The following is a 20,023-nucleotide window of genomic DNA, read 5'->3' as shown; positions in this document are numbered from 1 at the left end:
AGGAGATGTGGTAAGGTGAATCAACCGCATTCTCTTTTTTCCTGTGAGCGGTGCTCAGCCATTTCAGAAGCATCCCATTAGCTAGGAGCGGCCATAAAATGGCCCGGTAGCTACCTCCATTATGGGAGCAGCATGGTGCAAGGCCACTATCCTCCTCCATGGCAGGAGATGTGGTAAGGTAGATCGAACACATTCTGTGTTTTACTGTGAGCAGTTCTGAGCCATTTCTGCAGCATCACATTAGCTGTGAGCATTGGTATGGTGGCCCAGAAGACGCCTCCACTATGGGAGCAGAGTGGTGCCAGCCCAGAAGGAACGTCCGTGGAAGGAGATATTGTAAAGTGTACAAAAACATTCTCTTTTTCCTGTGAGTGGTTCTGAGCCACTTCTGAAGCATCCTATTAGCTAAGATAGGACCTATGGCAGCCTGGATGCTGCCTCAACTATGGGAGCAGAGTGGTGCCAGCCCAGAATCCACCTCGGTGGCAGTACAGTGGACTGAAAACATTCTCTTTTTCCAGTGAGGGTTCTGTGCCATTTGGAAGGCATCATATTAGCTGTGAGCATTGGTACGGTGGCCTGGAAGCCACCTCCACTATGGGAGTGGCATGGTGCCATCCTGGAATCATCCCCCATTATAGGAGATGTGGTATGGTAGAATGAACCCATTCTCTTTTTTCCTGTGAGAGGTTCTGAGCCATTTCTGAAGCATCCCATTAGCTAGGAGCAGCCATAAGTTGGCCCGGAAGCCACCTCCATTACAGGAGCAGCTTGGTGCCAGGCCACAATCCTCCCCCATGGCAGGAGATGTGGTAAGGTAGATCAAACGCATTATCTTTTTCCTGTGAGCAGTTCTGAGCCATTTCTGAAGCATCCCATTAGCTGTGAGCATTGGTACAGTGGCCCGGAAGCCACCTCCCGTATGGGAACTGAGTGATGCCATCCCAGAATGAACCTCCATGGCAGGAGATGTAGTACGGTGTACCCAAAACATTTTCTTTTTTCCCGTGTGCGATTGTAAGGCATTTTGGAAGCATCCAATTAGCTGAGAGTGGCAGTGAGGTGTCTCAAAATCTGACTCCACAATGGGAGGGGCCTGGTGCCAACACAGAATCCTCGTTGGTCGAAGGAGATGTAGTACAGTGGACCAAAAGCATTCTCTTTTCCTTGTGAGGGACCTGGGCTATTTCAGAGGCATCCTATTAGCTGTGACCATTGGTACTTTAGCCTCAAGCCCACCACCATTATGGGAGCAGCGTGCTGCCAGCCCAGAATCCTCCCCATTGGCAGGAGATGTGGTAACATGGATGGAACACGTTCTCATTTTTCCTGTGAGCCATTCTGAGCCTTTTTGGGAAGCATCCCATTAGCTAGGAGAGGCCGTATGGCAGACATCCTATTAGGTGTGAGCATCAGTATGTTGGCATGGAAGCTGCCTCCACTATGGGAGCAGCATGGTGCCTGCCCAGAATCCTCCTCCATTGCAGAAGATATAGTACAGGGGACCTAGAGCATTCTTTTTTTTGTGGAGAGTGTTCTGGGGTATTTCAGAGGCATCCTATTAGCTATGAGCATCGTTATGGCAGCCCTGATGCCGGCTCCTCTATGGCAGTGGCCTGGTGCCAGCCCGGAATCATCACTGGTTGCAGGAGATGTGGTAAAGTGTATTGAATGCATTCTCTTTTTTCCTGTGAGCTGTTCTGTGCCATTTCGGAAGCATCCAATTAGCTGTGAGCATTGGTATGGTGGCCTGGAGCTGCCTCCACCATGGGAGCAATGTGGTGCCAGCCTGGAATCCACCTCTGTGGCCGGAGATGTAGTACAGTGCACTGAAAGCATTCTATTTTTTCCTGCGAGTGTTCTGGGTATGATTTTAGGGTTAGGTTTCTTATTCTCGTAAGTGTCATGGGTAGTGCTGAAATAGAGGTACCTGAAAATGACTTAGGGTTATTGTGGATGTAGTGTTAGGGTTAGGGTTAGGGTGATAGATAGCATTGAAATTGAAATGCCTGTGTCTTCGAGTGTGGGTTGGAATGTTAGCATTAGCATAAGTCCATGGTGAGGGTTAGGGATAAGGTTGAATTTCAAGTACCTGGGCATTGGAATTTGGCCCTGCTGCTTAGGGTTAGGGTTAGGGTTAGGGTTAGGAATAGGTTTAGGTTTAGGGTTCCAATTCTTGTACCTGACTTTTGGAGTGTGGGTATGACATTTAGAGTTATGCTTCTCATTTTTGTAAGTGTGATAGATAGTGCTGAAATAGATTTACCTGAAAATGACTTAGTGTTACGTTAGGGTTGGGGTTAGGGTGAGGGTGATAGATAGCAATGAAATTGAAATGCCTGGGTCATCAAGTGTGGGTTGGAATGTTAGTATTAGCATAAGTTCATGGTGAGGGTTTGGGATAATTTTGAATTTCAAGTCCCTGGGTATTAGGATTTGGTCTTGCTGCTTAGGGTTAGGTTTAGGGTTAGGATTAGGTTTAGGTTTAGGGTTCCAATTCATGTACCTGACGTTTGGAGTGTGGGTATGATTTTTAGGGTTAGGGTTCTTCTTTTCCTAAATGTCATGGATCGTGAAGAAATAGAGATACATGAAAATGACTTAGGGTTAGGGTTGGGTTAGGGTTAGGATTAGGGTTAGGGTTAGGGTCAGGATGATAGATAGCATTGAAATTGAAATGCCTGTGTCTTCCAGTGTAGGCTGGAAAGTTAGTATTAGCATAAGTTCATGGGGAGGGTTAGGGATAATGTCGAATGTCCAGTCCCTGGGTATTGCGATTTGGTCCTGCTGCTTAGGGTTGGGGTTAGGTGTTGGGAGCAATGCTACATAATTCTAGGGAAAAATCATTTGAGTAGGCCTAGTTCTCCTGCCTACAGCCCAGCTAGGACATTCCAGATGTAATTGCATTTTGGCCTCTGGTCACAGCTGAGACCTCAGTGATCCCTGGATCCTGTAATTTCCAGGAGAAGACCACACCTGCGGGAGGAACCAAATCTTCATCTGCATAATTCCTCATTGTTTTTAGATTTCCACTGTCCCCCAGCCTTTTGTTACACCTTGTTTATCCCAATGTGAAGTACTGAACTCTATATTTCACTTGTTACATTTGTTTCCCCATGTACTGAATTAAAGGTTTTGCAAGCTAGGGGGTCTTTAGTCTTTGCCTCCCAGAGCAGCACTGATCAGACCCAAAGCTCAGCTTCTTCTCAGTCTCATTTGTCTACCTTTCCTGTAATTCGCCATGTGCTGCCATGGCTCGCAGGAGACTAGGACTTACTGCAGAGGTACTGGTAAAGTCCCCTTTCCCCCTTCCCTACATTTGGTGCTCAATGTGGTTGTGAATGGGATCCACAAGTGAACTCGCCTGTGAGACAAACTCGGAGTAAAAGTGACAACACACGGATTTCCCAGGACGATTTCCGGACTCCGACGAGGGACACTGGTGGTAAGAGTGTCCAGCTGGGGGTAATTTTCTATCTTTGCTGAGTTACAACTATGGGTCAGTCTCTGTCAACAGAACAGCGTAACTTTACCAAATTACTTAAGTCGCTGTTAAAGCAAGCTATGTACCCAGTACCTAAGGATGCTGTGATAGATTTGTTAAAAGGCATACAAATGTATGTCCCATCTTTTCCCCAGGAAGGGACAACTAACTCGATAGCATGGGAACATGTAGGTACTGTTCTCCATGAGGCCCGGCGAAGGGGTGATCGTCTCTCTCCCCGAACGCTCCGCACTTGGGCCTCAGTCCACTCTGCTCTCAAATTCTCTCAGTTCAGGAAACCTCGGCTACCCCTCCCCCCACCAACTCTTCTGTCCAGGTTTCCCCTTGTTCGGCTTCTTCTCTGGTTTGCTTTCATCTCACTGTGGCTTCTGCTCCACCGCCACAGCGTGCTGAGGAAGACCCTAACTCTCTAGCCCCTCAGCCATCTCGCAGAGGTCTAGCTGCCCCTCTTGTGAAGCCCTCTTCTGGGGCCACTCCCTATCGCTGTACCCTGCAAAAGGCTGTGACATTGAGCAAGGTGGTTGGAGACCCTTTGTGCTTTTCTGTCACAGTTTTGCCTGATCCTGATGACCCGGAGGTGAATGTGTATGTTCATGCCTCATTTGATTTTATCATCCTGAAGGACCTCAGGCAGGGTGTGCTAACTAATGGCGTCCAAAGCCCCTATACAGTGGGTTTATTGGACAATGTACTTCAGACTTATTCTCTGGTTCCTCATGATGTTTTTCACCTTGCAAAAACATGCCTATCCCCAGCTCAGTATCTCCACTTTGAGGTGGAACTTCGTTCTTTAATCAGGGAACAGGCTCATAAAAATTCTCAGGGAGATGCTCAGTCAAGAGAAGTTACTATTGATATGTTATTGGGCACAGGTGACTTTTCGGATTTAAGCAGGCAGGCCTGTTGCCCAGCATTACTCTTTCACCAGCTAGAGGACCTCCTGCGGAGGGCTTGGGCTTCTGTGCCAGTTGAGGGTGTGCGGACGAAATCTTTTACTCAAATCATGCAAGGGCTGGTGGAGACTTACACAGAATTTGTAACAAGACTACAACAAACTGTTAGGAGACAGATTTCTAATTCCCAGGCAGCAGACATCCTGATCTTACAGCTAGCCTATGAAAATGCTAATATGGATTGCAAACAGGCAATAAATCCTGTTCACTCCTCTAAAGATCTTAAGGCATGCCAAAATGTTGGGTCTCCTTCATACAATGTGGCTCTGATGGCTCAAGCCATCTCCCAACATTTACGCAGTACACACAGTGATTTAAAATGTTTTAATTGTGGAAAATTGGGGCATCTCAGAAAAAACTGCAAAATGAAAGGGGCTTTACCAGCTGACCCAGAGCCACTAGGTCAGACATCCAGAGAAAATAAGTTACCGCCTGGCCTTTGCCCTCGATGCAGAAAAGGCATTCACTGGGCTAAAGATTGCTGCTCCAAATGTGATAGTGTGGGACTGCATAACTTTGTAATCATAAAACTCCCCTAGCCCCAACTGTGATTGAATGTGAGCAAATAGATAAAGATGCTTGTTAGTCCCAGAACACTAGATAAGATCTGTATCAGCCATAAGGTCCCAAAGTAAATTATTCAACTCTTTGTTTGAAAACTGATGTTCCAGACACCGCTATCTATAGAACAATCTATGAAACATCTGCTGACCATCAGTACATGTCAGGCTAATTAACATACAAATGTAAGACCACTAACCTTTGTTCCCTCTTCTGTAAATTTTGCCTGTTAACTTCCCTGAAACCCCCTATAAAAAGAGCCTCGGACTCTGGGCTGATTGCCTCTCTAAGCTACTTTGCTTTGGGAGTGCCATCTGGCCAGACTAAGGTCTGTTTTACTTTCCAACTTGTCCGGTGTGTTCCTTCCTGGGTGTTCTTTGCTGCAGTCAGTTCCTCGGAGCATTTGGTAGGGCCCTTGGTCTTACATTCTGGAGGCACCGCTGGGATCCCTGGGTGTGCTTCACTACAGTCAGCTCCTCGGAGCGTTTGGTAAGGCCAGCGGTCTTACAATAGGGATGGTGCACTGCTGCCAGGAAATGGAAATCGAGCCCTTCCCCAGGCTTGGGAAACAATAGGAGATCAGGGCCAGGGGGCCCCAGTCCCCCTGAGTCAGTGGTACCCGGTTCAGACCCGTGCACAAGTACAAAATCAGACAACATGGGTGTCCGTGCGGAGGGACATTTCTTCCCTTGTCAGGGGAACACTCAGGAGCTCAGGAATAGATCTTTCTGCTGCTCAGAGAGTTCGCCTGCTGGGAGGTGAGACTCCGGTATCTGTCCCCACAGGAATTCATGGACCCCCATCCCCCGGAGCCATTGGCTTGATACTTGGAAAATTCTCCCTAACTTTGAAAGGCATTACTGTTACTCCAGCTATTGTTGATTCTGATTGTACCTCGGAATTGTGTGTTCCTGTTAGCTCCACAGGACTTTGGGTAATAGAACAAGGAGATTATATTGCACAATTGTTGCTCTTGCCTAAATCACAATTAAATAATGTTAGCCTTAAAAATTCCCAAGAGGATCTTCAGCCAGAAATTCCTCAAGAAGAGATTTATTTCACTCAAGAGATTTCCAAAAACTGCCCCATGTGCAAAATTAAATTGAATGGCAAATTCTTTACAGGGCTGATAGACACAGGCGTGGATGTGTCCGTGATTGGCACATGTTTTTGACCATCATCTTGGGGGAAAAAACCAATTGAAACATCTCTGGTAGGCCTTGGCGCCCCCCAACAAGTTTTACAAAGCTCCATTCCTCTGCCTTATGAAGGGCCTAATGGTCAATTGGGATATATTTGTCCTTACATAGCTCCCATACTTGTAAACTTATGGGGCAGAGATTTGTTAAAAGAATGGAGAGTTGTAGTGACTACTTTGCCCCCTGAAACTTCACTGGGCCAACAGATGATGTCTAAAATGGGATATGAACCAGGAAAAGGATTAGGCAAGCAACTTCAGGGAACAACACAGCCTATAGAACAGAAACAAAAAAATAATCGCTGTGGAATTGGATATGATCAAAAATTTTTAGTTGGGGCTATTAAAGACGTTTCTCCACCCAAGGCAGCCTTGCCTTTACAATGGAAATCAAATGATCCTGTTTGGGTTAATCAATGGCCCCTACCACAGGAGCAACTAACCATTCTACAACAACTCTCATTAGAACAAGTTAACAAGGGGCATTTAGAACCATCTGTGAGCCCTTGGAACACACCTGTCTTTGTTATTCCTAAAAGGTCAGGCAAATGGCGTTTGCTTCGGGACTTACGTACAGTTAATGCAAGCCTCATTCCAATGGGGTAACTGCAACCTGGCTTACCAAACCCAGTGGCAATCCCCCAGAAGTGGCTACTTATAATTATAGATTTAAAAGACTGCTTCTTTAACATTCCTTGCCTTTTCAGTACCTAACACAAATTTTAAAGAACTGATGAAGTGCTTTCAATGGACTGTGTTGCCTCAAGGAATGGCTAACAGCCCCACACTGTGTCAGCTTTTTGTAACACAGGCTCTTCAAGCTACTCGTAAATTATTCCCTACTGTATATTTAACACATTATATGGATGACATACTAATCTCTGCAAATACACAACAGCTACTTTTACAGGCCTTTGCTGTTGCAAAGAAGGATTTAGTGCATTTTGGATTGTGCATAGCACCTGAAAAAGTTCAACTATCTGAGCCTTATATTTACCTGGGTACCTTGTTATCAGAATGATCAGTTAAGCCACAAAAGATGCAATTTAGGACAGACAAATTAAAAGCATTAAATGATTTTCAAAAATTATTAGGTGACATTAATTGGATTAGGCCTAAGATAGGGATAGCAACTTTTCAATTGCAGAATTTGTACAAAATATTACAGGGAGATTCTGATCTTAATTCCCCTCAAAAATTAACTCTGGAGGCACAAAAGGAGTTACAATTAATAGAAAAAAAAGCATACATAACCGTCAGGTTTTTCATATCAACTCTAATTATCCAGTTTATTTGTTTGTGCTTAACACCCCCCACTCACCCACAGGCTTAATAGGGCAATGGTATGAGAAACGGGTCTTTCCCATGGAATGGTTGTTTTTATCTAACCAGTTAGTGAAATCTCTACAATTATATCTAGAACAAATTGCAAAAATAGTTTCCTTGGGATGTAATCGTACCTGACAATTATTTGGTGCTGACCCTCATTTCATCATCATCCCATTTGATAAGGATCAAATGCAGATGCTGCTACAAACTGCTTTATATTGGCAAGTAGCCTTTACAGATTTCATTGGACACATAGATAATCATTACCCTAGTGATCCTCTGTTTCAGCTTTTTTCACAACATGAGTTTATTCTCCCCAAGATTACTCAATTTCAGCCATTGCAAGGTGCCTCAACCTATTTCACTGATGGCTCCTCTAAGGGCCAAGCAGCAATTTGGAGCTCTTCCTTTAGTTATGTGTTGCCTACACCTGGTCTCTCTGCTCAGTGGTCAGAGTTGCTAGCTGTTTTATTTTGATTGAAAACTTTCCCTCCCAACCTCTCAATATTTTAAGTGATTCCTTTTATGCAGTTTGACTCAAAGACTGAAAGGAGCTATGGTCTGCTCTACCTTAGAACCCAAATTATTAAACTTGTTTTTAAGATTACAAAAGGCCATATGTCAAAGAACTGCTCCCTTTTATATTGGACATATTCGATCACATACAAACCTTCCTGGGCCACTTTCCTATGGCAATGCACAAGCAGATCAGCTTATAGGATTCCTTGCTGCTTTTGATCAAGCTAAGGAATCACATAGTTATTTCCATCAGAATTCCAAGGCACTACAACATGATTTTCAGCTATCTCGAGCTCAGGCACGACAGATAGTTATGGCTTGTCCTAGTTGCCAGCAGATTCTATGGCCCATTCCCCCTGAGGGAACTAACCCTCGAGACCTAGCCGCCAATGTGATTTGGCAGATGGATGTGACACATGTCCCCTCGTTTGGAAAGTCTCGATTTGTACATGTCTCTATAGATACATTTTCACACATGATACATGCCACGTGTCACTCTGGTGAGAAAGGTCACCATGTTCAACAACACTGCTTGTCTGCCTTTGCTGCCATGGGAGTGCCCAAAAATATTAAAACTGACAATGGTCCATCATATGTTAATAAATTTATCCAAAAATTCTTTCTTATTTGGCATGTTAAGCATAGTACTGGTATCCTGTATAATCCACAAGGACAAGCCATAGTAGAAAGGGCCCATGCCACCCTCAAACATCAATTGCTTAAACAATCACAAGGAATTCAGCTGCCTCCACAAGGTCATTTAGATCTAGCTGTTTTTGTACTCAATTTTTTGAATCCTGTAGCAGGTTCCACACAATCACCTGCTATGCTCCATTGGCAAATGGATGGCATGGTTAAGACTCAAAAACCACAAGTCCTTTGGAAAGATGTCCAAACAGGTAACTGGAATGGCCCCACTGCCTTAATAACTTGGGGGAGAGGTTTTGCCTGTGTCCTGACAGATAATGATGTAACCTTGTGGCTGCCCTCCTGGAACGTGAGACCGTGGGTCACACTGGTGGAACCACCAACATCTCGAAGAATGAGTAATAGTGCCCATGAGCCAGCTGCACCTCAGGGACCCACCTCACCAGCGAAAACCAACAAATCCATGGCAGGGTCCAGGACTGAGATGATGACCCCAGAGGAATAATAATTATAGATTTATGGTAAAAAAATGTGTAAAGGTGGGGGACAACTTCAAAATGCTCTTTTTATATTTACAGGTATAAAAGCGCTTTCATTCCTTCTGATTCTAATCTCAAGAGATCTCTGTTAATTGACTATCCCAAAGTTTTTGACCAGTCATACAATTATAAATCTAATAATCATAAAAAGGATATTATAATTCAATTTGGCCAAATATATTTGAGTGCACTTTAATTTTATAAATTGTCATATGTTTGTCTGGTGTCTGTGTTTGTACAGTTGAGCTCAATTTTTTTTTCTCTTTTCCTTTTCACCTTTTGAAAAAAAAAATTTTTTTCTTAAAAGATATTCACCTATTGTTAAATTGGCTTACAGATAAATGTTATTAAATTAAAGGGATGCCTTCCTTCCCAGGATGCTAATTGATCAAAGTGCCACCGAGATTTATTTTATAAAAGTAACGTGTATTGTCATCTACATGGAATAATCAAATTGCAATAATCAGTTGTAAAATAAGAAGATATATATATTCATATTACTTGTTTGTCATAGTAAATAGAGACTGTGGGTACTCCCTTTGGTGAATAAAGAAGTGGCTACCCAGAAAATAATCATTCTGGTCTTAATTCACTAAAGGGACCCCCTAGTAATTTTCATAATCTTTTGAAAAACACACCACAACAAATATTGTATCAATGTTATTATAAATTGATTACATTATCATTGAAGTTTAAATTCTAAATATGTTATAAATTGATTACTTTGGTTATCATTGAAGTTTAAATTCTAAATATGTTATAAATTGATTACATTGGTTATCATTGAAGTTTAAATCCTAAATATGTTATAAATTGATTACATTGGTTATCATTGAAGTTTAAATCCTAAATATGTTATAAATTGATTACATTGGTTATCATTGAAGTTTAAATCCTAAATATGTTATAAATTGATTACATTGGTTATCATTGAAGTTTAAATTCTAAATATGTTATAAATTGATTACATTGGTTATCATTGACATTTAAACACTCAATATGTTATTGTGATATGTCTACATTGGTCATCTTCAAAAGATTAATTTCTGTGGTATAAACAAAAGAGTGTTATTGGAGAGATGCTTTTGGTACCAAACTACATTGAAAAACATAATGTTTTATATAACTATAATATTTATTACCGCTCCTTTTCTGGTGTACAAAATGTATTCATGCCCTCTAATTGTATAGGTCTTCTAACATTGTTTATGGTAATAACCTTTTGATTCAGATATTCGCCCTTCTCTTATGCTCCAGGCACCTATGATAATAGGCATACTTGTATGCTGATTTATTTCCCTTAGATGACATCCTATAAAAAGATAGCTACTCAGGGATCCAACCACAACAGCAACTATCATTGACAATAATAACAGTTTAACTATATTTTTATTCCAAAATGCTTATATCCAGGTAAAATTATAACAGTTGAGTTCACTACTCCTCTTACAATGCTAATGTTATTGATCTTCTCTTCTGGGTGTTCAACAACCAAAGTTTAGAGACCAAAACTGAAGAGGTATCTGGGCTAAAAAAGGCAGCCAATATTTTGGCCCTGGCCCTCCAAGGTCAACTACAACAATAAGATCCAGGACATGAGGGAACCATCTCCAAGATCCTACATTTTTGGTGAGTCACCCAACCTCCTGAGCAGGGAGGTTGCTGAACACCAGAACAGTAAAGATCCAACAAAAAGTGTGCCAAAGGAATGTCACCTGGAGGAAAAAATCTCCCATGCTTTCGCAGGAAGCAACATGGTGAAGCAAGGCCATGACATATCCTGATGGCTGACACTGACAGAGGAGCTAAGAGGCTCTATGCATGGTTCCAAGACAGTGCCTGTGGAGACTTAACTGACCTTGTTAGATAGCAAGAGATTGACTTTATTTAATATAGATCTCACTGTAACTTGGTCTTGAACATCCAGTAGAAAAGTATAACTATATAAGACAATAGCTATTTGAGTTCAGCAAAAGTTTTAAGTTTTTTTAGCCAACATTGTTTAAAAAAATAAATTTATTATTTGATTTTTCATCCTTTTACAGCCCCAATTAATAGAAATTATGCTTAGACAGCTAAGCCAGTCAAACACACTATAGATCCTCACAATATATAGGGTCAAGCTATTGTTGGGTGTACTCACTTTTCCTAAAAACACCTTCACATAAAACAAAAAGAAAGGGAGATATGTTGGGAGCAATGCTACATAATTCTAGGGAAAAATCATTTGAGTAGACCTAGTTCTCCTGCCTACAGCCCAGCTAGGACATTCCAGACATAATTGCATTTTGGCCTCTGGTCACAACTGAGACCTCAGTGATCCCCGGATGCTGTAATCTCCAGGACAAGACCACACCTGTGGGAGATGCCAGGGAGGAACCAAATCTTCATCTGCATAATTCCTCATTGTTCTTAGATTTCCCCTACCCCCCAGCCTTTTGTTACACCTTGTTTATCCCAATGTGAAGTACTGAACTCTATATTTCACTTGTTACATTTGTTTCCCCATGTACTGAATAAAAGGTTCTGCAAGCTAGGGGGTCTTTAGTCTTTACCTCCCAGAGCAGCACTGATCAGACCCAAAGCTCAGCTTCTTCTCAGTCTCATTTGTCTACCTTTCCTGTAATTCGCCATGTGCTGCCATGGCTCGCAGGAGACTAGGACTTACTGCAGAGGTACTGGTAAAGTCCCCTTCCCCTGTTCCCTACACTAGGAGTCCACAATGTTTGCTGTACTTCCAGCCATGAAGTGGGGGCTGTGTGTGGGGGTGGGTGGGACAGAGCTCTCACACCTCACAGCCTGCCTCTGTCCAAGCAAGCCCCTTACTCTGAGTGCGAGGGGGAAGCACTGCCCATGAGAGGTCACGGCTGGCGCTGATGGCCAGGATGGGCACTGGGTTGCCTCTCTCACTTGTTGGGTTCCTCCTGAACATTAGCTGGAAACATCTGTGGCCAGAGCCGAGCCAAGGTCATAAAAGGCTCGGATTGCAGTCCTTTCTGTGGCTAGACTTTCAGAAAGTGGGAAAACGGCAACAGCTCATCCTCCCCTCTTCATAGTCCCTCCAAGGGGTCAGGATGTGAGACAGCTTCAGAAGTGCGCCCAGCTTCCTTGGGTTCCAATACCAAGGAAGTGAGGTCGCATCCACAAAGTTCCACTACAGTTAGGGTGAGGAAGTGGCTTAGGACAAAGGGGTAAGGTGCAGTTTGGGTTGCGGTTTTTGTTGGGATTTGGTTGAGGTTTAGGATTAGATTTAGGGTTCTATTATGGCTGAGGGTGGGAGAGACAGTGTTAGAAATTAGGCCTGCAGTTTACACGGTTGTTTATTTTTGTGCAGTTCACAATCATTTGAGGAGTGGCTACATGTACATAACAGAGCTTGAAGGGCCGGGGATTTAGCTCAGTGGCACCATGCCTGCCTCACAAGCACAAGGTCCTGAGTTCAATCCCTAGTACCAAAAGAAAGAAAAACCAAAAATACGAAAAAAAACAACTCATAGTACAGCTTATATATATTACGAGTTTTAGATTTATATACAATTAAGATGGCAACCGAGTTCTTCCATTTCCTGTTATTAATGTCATACATTAGTCTAGTACATCCTGTACAAGTAGTGAGCAAATATTGATGTATAATTACTAACTAAAATCCACCTTTACCACTTGCTCTCCACAACAATCTGGAGTCCCGTCCGGGCTGCCACATTGCATTTCATTGTTGCATCCCTCAGACACCCCTTGACTGATATTTTCACAATTTTTCCTTTTTTCATTTTGTATAAGCTGACAGTTTTGAGGATGACTGAGCTGATATCTTATAGAATGTCCCTAAATTTAAGGTTTCCTGATGTTTCCTTCCTGATTAGATGAGGGTTACATGTTTGGGTGTGTGGCTTTCCACAGGTGTTCCATGTTCCTGATTGCACCCTCATCCTGGGTTCTCCAGTGCACCTTTGGTTTAACTCTCACAGCTGCATGCACTGCCCTCTCAGGGACACCCAGCCTGGCCTGCTAGGCCTTCTTTTGAAATTTGGGTGGAAGCCTTCCTGACTCAACTCTTGCGTTCTGCATACCTGTGAAAACAGCACCCTGTAGATGACACAAAGTTCTACCACTGGCTCCAAGCAGTCCTTAGGCCTTTGTGCATCATGGCTGCAGAAGCATCCATGTGCCTGGATGGCTGAGCACCATGCACTGAATGAATCCCAGGGAACCCACTGAGGTGGTCCTTCTCAAGCAGGGTGCCCTAGGGCTCTCCTCTCAAAACAAAGTCTTTCCCTTTTGCAACTGTGAGCCTTGGAAAGGTTGGGCCTTGTGGGTTCCTTATATGTCTTCAGGGCATCTTTTCCATTGTCCTATTGTAAAGTACTTGGATTCTTTTTAATGCTAATCTTTGATCCACCAGGCTGTCCATTGCTCCATCTTTACATGCCTTTCTTTTTGGGGGAAATTGAAAAGTTTTTAAATGGGTTGTTGCTCCTCATTTTCAGCACAAACCTGGCTCAAAGTAGCAAGCAGCATCCATGCCACAGCCTGATATTTAGCTACCTTGATATTTTCTCCATCAGATGAATGACTCTTCCACCCTTAGTATCAGTCTCACACAAATCTCAGGACATGAACACAATACAGTCCAGTTTTCTGCTGGAGCACAACACACATGGCCTGGATCCAACAGCCACTGGCATCCTTCTTCGCAACTGAAACCTCCTAAGTCTAGCCTTTCTCATCTGCAATCTATCTGCACTCTGGCCTTCTGAGCTCTGACCAGAATCTTCCATCAAGCTCAGATTATAGCATTCTAGGGCTGCTTCTCCAGCTGGCATCTCCAAACCTTTCCAAACTGCTGTGGACCACTTCCACAGGCCTCTGACCCACCTGCTGAGGTACAGTCTCTGCAGTGACCAGACTTGTACCAATATCTGTTTAAACTCACTTTCTTGTCCCTGAACACAATACTCAACAGTACACATTAAGGGAAGAGAGGTTTGTTTCAGCTCACATTTCAGTTCATAGTTAGCTAGTTCCAGGATGGCAGGATGGCATGTCAGAGGTGCACATTGATAGAAATGCTGCTTGCCTGGTGGAGGCCAGGAGGCACATGGTAAAGTGTGGGCCAGGGAGCAAGATACACCCAGGTCACACCTGTGCTGACCCACCTCTTCCAACCAGGCCCACATCCTGACACCAAGCCTGGCGTAGCACCCCCATCACCCAGTCACCCTCTGTAAGCCCTCACCTCTGGGTGCAAGGGGCTTGAGGGTGACATCCAGATAGAATCCATAACCTGTAGTTTCCATAAAAGGATGCAATTTCTGATAAGTGATCTAGACTTGTTATAAGAAATCTATGAAATATTTAGAGCATAAAATCTTACAATTTATTGAAGACAATTTTCTTTTCAGTAATGTACATTATGATGCACAGAATGGGAGTTTAGGACTGATGATGAGTCTTTATTTTAATGTGTTGCTCCAATACCCTGTTTTGTCCACACTCACGTGGCCGCAAGGCCGAAATGGGCTCCTCTGCAGGCAGGACCCGGTGCTTCCTGGGGCCTGGCCAGGCTGGGCTGGAACCACCCGCACAGCCTCAGGCCCAGCACCTCAGGGACCACGGTCACCACGCGGGCTCGGGCACCCCCTGCTGGCCACCCAGGCTCGCTGCATGCTCTCCCGTTTGGCATCCAGGGGAGCGAGGAACTTCTGGGGTGCAGAAGCCCAGCAGAGGTGGCCCCCCTACAGGCCTCCTCCCGGACCAGGACAGCGGGGACACTGCCACGCAGAGGACAGCGTGGAAGCCAGGAGAGTGGCTCAGAGCATGGGCGAACAGGAAAGGAGGAAGCCAGGACCAGCGCAGCCCGGAATTCACGCTCCCTGTCAGCTCAGCGCAGCCACCGGGGTCCCCGAGAGGCCTTCAGGACAAGGAAGGAAGTGCCTGTTGCAGGACGTGGAAGGCCCTGGGCCGCAGGAAGGCAGAGCGCCAGGGCCGCGAACAGCTCACTTGAGACCCACCTGTGCCACTGTGGAGCTCGTGCACTCAGCAGAGCCCTCAGAGGAAGGATCCCAGCGGGGCGTCACTGTGGCCCCAGGAACAAACCATCAGATAACTGGGAAAGGTCAGGGTCCTCCTATGCAGAGGAGTCCGGAGTGTTTGATGGAGATGCTCCACCCTCTGGGGAGCCTAGGTCCCCGCCTTCGCTCTGAGCTGTGCCAGGCCAGCATTCTCTCAGTTTTCCTGGAAGCTAAACCTCTTCTAAACAAAAGCTAATCAAGAAATTTAAAGACCTGAATTTAACAAGCAAATGTTCAGGGTGTGATTTCTACGATCACTATGGAAAAACCAGAAACCAGATGCATCACTCCTAACTGCAAGAGAAAAGGAAAAGTCCAGCGTGGTGTTGCTTCTCAGCAATCTCAGATCTTGGACGCTGAGGCAGGAGGACCTCTGTGATTTCCAGACCTATCTGGGCTACTGAGCAAAACCTACACACTCTCTTTCTCTCTCTCTCTCTGAAAAAGAAACAGCGAGGTGAATTACTTCTGAAGAAATAACGAAAAGCTTCAAGCCTACTTAGAGGAAGCAAGACAGAGAGGAAGACAGAATAAGGTGGTAGAAATAAGCACGAATATACGAACATATTCTCTTTATGCTACGCATCCTCATACAATCCTGGCAGAGCTGGGGCCCCTGGCAACCTCGACGCATGCTCTCAGTGCAGGGCTCTGCTGCCCTCCGGTGGCCGCTCGGTGTTACTGCATGCCCCGCTTGCTCCAGTCCCAGAAGGAGAGAGCTCCAGCTTGGGAAGCTGACCTGCAGGGATGCGCGCCCCTCCTCCTGCCCCCAGGTTGCCCTCACATACCTCTCCCTCAGGGACAGTTTATGGCTACCTGTCCGCAGAGCCTCATGCACTCACAAGCCGCCTCTGGGAGGTGATTGCCTCATGGGCGTGGTCCACCTGGGTTGTCAGGAGGTGGGATCTGGGCTGAGAGAAATCGCCTGGTTCAGGGCCTGGAAGCTTTCATCTCGCTGCCTCTGCTCCCTGGACTCTGCTTTCTGTCTGCCAGGCCCCTCTGCCATGCCTCGCTGCCTTCGAGCTGCTGACTAGGGACTGAAACCTCTACAAAGTGCGAGCCGAGATAAACCTCTCCTTGTTTAACTTGTGTGTGTCCAGTATCGTGTCTCGGTGACCAAGTCACTCTCCTCGAGGTCCTGGCCTTGACCCCTGCATGGCACATGAGTGACACCTCTCGGGGACGGGTCCAACCTTGGCTCTTGGGGAGGTTCTGGAGATGCGGTGGGGCAGCCCCCAGTGAGTCCTGGACAGGTCTAGGCCCCTGCCCCAGGTGTGTGGTCAAAAACAGTATAGTGTGTGGGTGCAGGAGTGTGGCTGCCTGTGTCCGACGCTCTCAACAAGGCCCCGGAAACTTCCCAGCTGGACCTTTGCCCACCTCAGCCTGAGGGTGTGGGCCCACCTGAACCACACTAGAGCTCCTGACCTGGCAAGACCCATGGGGTCCTGATCCTTCCATGAGGTCTAGAAAGGTTCGATCAGTCTCTGGGACAGCCTGACTCCCCTGCTGCTCAGCCACCACACAACGCCCAGTCATGTCCTGTCCTCGTGGGATTTCTTCCACAGCTAGCAAGTGTGGTCCCTTGTGACCTCACTTGTGTGTAGGGCTGTCTTTGTCTGCAAGCAACAGTCCTTCTGCCCCAAGACCTGTGCTGCTTTGCTGATCTCAAGACACTGACAATATTGCTTGCTGTCTGCTCAGGGCCTGTTTGTCTCCATGGCAAAAGTCTTTGGCTATTCATACCTGTGTCCATCCATTGCCTCAGCCTTTCTCTTCAGCCATAGCAAGTATTCTAGCAGAGGTTATTCAGCCTTAGTAAGTCCACTTTAGCTTGCTCCTTTACTTCCTCATAGGCACAACAGGCATTGGGCTCTCCCATCCTAACAGCACCATATGCATCCTTTTCAACTGGAATAAAATTTAAAGTGATTTTTTAAATAATGTCACCCATAATTCATTCATCTGTTATGGCTGAATTTGGGACCCATATCATTTAACCATATTTCAGGCTAAAAGTAATAAATAAATTTGAAAGCCTTAAGTAACAAAAAGTTGGTTTGTTTGTTCATTTCTGACATCTGACTTCAGGAAGGATTAAAAAACTTCCAGCATTCACTGTGTTGTTCTCCTTCCTCAGACCTGGCTCCACTTCTGGGTTCTTAGGCATACCTTCTCTTATCTATTCCAGGCTTCCCTTGGGCCGTAGCAGCTCTCAGATGATTTCCCAAGATGAGAAGGCTCTCATTTACATCATTTCAAATAACATTCTTCACATTTGTTCTGATTGGCCTTTTGTAAATGATTTATTCATAACCAACCTGTATAACCATGTAAATGACTGTCCTTATTTGGTTTAATCTGAAAAAATCCACTCCTGAAAGTACAGATTGGAGGTCTTGGGTTGAAGTTGGAGGTCTTCTTCCAAAATAAGCTGGGATATTCCTACAACTATGCATGACAAAAAGTGTCTTTTACAGGGTTCAAACTGTCCCTGGGCATAAATGTACACATCCCATCCTCTTCCTTAGACAATATGTTGCCTAAATCCTCACCCAATACAGTCCCTTAGCCTGTTAAATTATTAAAGTAGAAGAGGTGTCTGATTTGGTAGATATTTCTGAGAATCACTAGGACCTCTTGGCTACATATGGACAAGGAGAAATTAAAGACCCCTGAGGTTTCTAGCTGGAGCTTCTGGGTGGGTAGTAAGACTGCCAACTGGGAGAGGGAATTTAATAAGAGCAAGGCAGGGGTAAAGTTAAAGAGATTGATATTTGACATGCTGTAATAAAGGACCCTATGGAGATTCCATGGGGAACAGGAATGAAAAAAAAAGGCCCTTATCTGCAATGGGGGAAAAGGTATCTTTATAGTGGAGAAAGCTGGAAGACACCACCTCAACCAAATGATTAGTCAACACTAAGTCCTATGACATGCCTTCTGAGACAACACAGCCACAGGGATGCAAACCTCATCACGTATGAACTTCTACCACCAATTCATAACCTGATTCTGAGATAACAGGAGATAACACAGAATAGATGGACACATTATACAAAACAACCACCCTGTCTTCTTAAAAAATGTCAATGCCAGACCTGGGGATTTAGCTCAGTGGTAGAGCACTGGCCTAGCATGGAGGAAGCTCCGGGTTGGATCCCAAATACTACAAAACAACCTCAAAATGTGAATGTCATTAAAGACAAACTGAAAAACTGATTATGGCAGCACAACTCATAAGAGAGAAATCTTCTAAGCAACCTTTATGTCCATCAAGGCATGAATGGGTATAGAAAATATGGTCTTTACACAAGTGGGGTATTATTACTATGTCATATATAAGGATTATCTTGAAGGAAACTTGGTAGGAAATTTGTAGGAAAATAGATGCACCTTGAGACCATAATGTTAAGTGAAATAAACCAGACACACGAGCTTAAATATGACATGGTTTCTCTTATATAAGAAACCCAAAATATAAATAAAGAGGAAAATAAGATAAAAATCAGAGAGATAGATCTTTTGCAAAAGGGAAGGGGACCAAGAGATGAATGGAGGAGAAAAAGGATGAAGGGAAAGGAATGGAAAAAGAATTAAGATGTGTTATGTACATGTACCAACTCCCCACGAGGAATTCAATCATTATGTACTGCAATAATGTACTAATAAAACTTAATAAAGAAAAATGAAAAATGACACGATAGCAAATTGCAGTATGTGGTCCTGGGTGGGGTCTTGGATCAGGCAGATAAACTGCCATAAAAAACCCCACTGTTGAAGTTCTCTTACAGCCTAGCTGAACTTGTAGGACTCTATGCGTTGATGTCAAGGCATTTTTTTGCACCTCCTTCAGTACTACTTCCTGCACATGTGCACTCTTTGGTACCTGTGCAACAATGGGTGTGCATTGTAAGAACATCCGGGCATCACAGGTGTCATAAGAACATCCGGGCACTTCCCAACTGGCACGCACTTGGTGACCATTAGCCATACCTTCCCATGTGGCTGCGGTGCTGGGCTGTGGTGGTGGAGTCTCAGTCCTGTGAGAGGTTTCTAAAACTGACGTATGTAAAAAAATGTGATTGAGGCCCAGCCCTCCAGACCCCTCTGTACTGAACAAGCTTTGTGGGCTTTGCCTCCTCATGTTTCCGTTCGTTTGTTTGGTTTGGCTGTAGGTTGGAAGGGAGGGAAGTGGCCGGCTGCCGTGGTGAACCGCTCTCCAGGTGGTGCAGCTTTCGGCAGAGATGAGGGGCTGGCTGTACTGGGATGGTTCAGACTCAGAGCGGGGGAGGTTTTCCCCAAGACTATGTCCTAGCAGGCTTAGAAAAGCAGGTAGAGCCACAGAGTAGACATCCAGTGTATGGGTTATTGGCATGTTTAAAAGATTCCAGAACAAATGGAAGTTTTATTTAAAGTTGAGGGAAAACATTAAATGGTCGGTTTGAAAAAGCCCTAGCCAAAGTAAAACTGACAAATCCATCCAGGACCAGGGTATAAGCAACCAATGTTTTAAATTTTGAAGGTAGGGGCCAGGGGTTAGTGCAACTGTGCCACACCTGCCTGGCAAGCGCAAGGTCCTGAGTTCAATTCTTGGTACCAAAAAAAAAAAAAAAAAAAAAAGGTAAAAAATGTCAAAGGTTCTCAGAAAGAATAAAAAAATTAAAAAGGAAAAATTATATAAGGCTTTGGTTGAGTGTCAC

The 20,023-nt window shown here is 44.6% G+C and overlaps 1 long non-coding RNA gene across 1 annotated transcript in view; it reads left to right on the top strand.

Annotated features, from left to right (window-relative positions):
* LOC147828601 (uncharacterized) overlaps positions 1-20,023 on the top strand; it is a 128,257-nt gene that overhangs the window by 35,811 nt on the left and 72,423 nt on the right. The gene's annotated exons all lie outside the window — the stretch shown is intronic.

The sequence above is a fragment of the Heterocephalus glaber genome, unplaced genomic scaffold (genome assembly GCF_053883595.1).
Source record: "Heterocephalus glaber isolate CG9 unplaced genomic scaffold, H.glaber_assembly_v1.0 deba00000943, whole genome shotgun sequence".
Taxonomy (NCBI): domain Eukaryota; kingdom Metazoa; phylum Chordata; class Mammalia; order Rodentia; family Bathyergidae; genus Heterocephalus; species Heterocephalus glaber.
The sequence above is the reverse complement of the archived record's forward strand: the minus strand, read 5'-3'. Positions and strand labels throughout refer to the sequence as shown.